The 1,123-nt window shown below is 39.0% G+C and overlaps 1 pseudogene; it reads right to left on the minus strand.

The window, feature by feature from the left end:
- The window catches only part of LOC119594873, a 10,251-nt pseudogene that overhangs the window by 2,753 nt on the left and 6,375 nt on the right, over positions 1 to 1,123 (minus strand).

A 1,123-nucleotide genomic window follows, 5' to 3' on the forward strand; every position in this document is an offset into this window, starting at 1 on the left:
GAAACCCTTACTGCTTTCACTGGCTTTAGCTTGAAGTCTGGGATCTTGGAGAGGAAGTAGAGCCTTGCAATGGAGGGCAGAATGTCGGCAATCAATGGAGACTCGCACTGGTGGTGGAGGAATTCCTCTAAGCGCTGAAGGTCTCCGCTGGTCATGTACAGATCCAGTTCTGATAAACTTGGCACTAAATGGAGAGACATTTTCAAGTAAAGATCAAAACTGGATCATTTTCATTAGTCAATACATAACAAAAATAAGAATAAAAGCAATTCATAAAGAAAAAGGAGAAATATTAACCTAACAGTGGATGGCATCTATATGAGCCAAGAGTGAGCTAAAATTCTGTATGACATCTATATATGCCAAGACAATGGCTTTTATGGGTGTCTACATGTGTTATACTGGCATGCGCTTTATGGCTACAATGCTACTAGTTCTTGAGCTACAGCCTTCCAAAGACAGCATAACTCTCAATCTTTTTAACAGAAAAACTACAATTAGCTTGTCCAGAAGCAAAGACAACTCCTTTCTGGGTTGTCTAGATGACCTTGAAATTAATCCCTATATAGCAGCAAGTGAATTCATCATAAAGTTTTCAAAAAGTCCCTCAACCTACCTCCCCCTTTCCTCTTGTAAATATTATTGCTCATGATACTGAGGGCAAATTTGCAGTCATAGCTCTTGAATGCAGAGCCCAACAGAGCAACAAGCCTTTTCCTGAAGTCGAACCACAGGTCAGCCAGCCATGACTCCCCTCGTGCTTCCTTGCTCTCCCCAAGAACCTTCAGCATAATGATGGTGTGTTCCCCCGTAACGTTGTTTGACACTTGACTACAGACAGAATAAGAGATTACATTTCAGATGGGCATGCTGGGGTTGGATTGACTAAAGGTAGTTCCTGACTGAGTATGCATCAATTTATGTTTTTTATTAGTGAGTAATGACTTTCTAGGAGTAATGCAAAATCCAGGTAATTAATGTGTATTAATGTAGCACAAATACTTCTGGCATAAACTGTAAAATGTTTCAAATAATATTCTTAGGTTACTTGATGTTTTCCAATCCAGAATGATTAAAATAATATGAACTCAAGTGAGCAAACAAGACAACATACATTTCTTTT

Source organism: Penaeus monodon, chromosome 34, assembly GCF_015228065.2.
Source record: "Penaeus monodon isolate SGIC_2016 chromosome 34, NSTDA_Pmon_1, whole genome shotgun sequence".
NCBI classification, from domain to species: Eukaryota; Metazoa; Arthropoda; class Malacostraca; order Decapoda; family Penaeidae; genus Penaeus; species Penaeus monodon.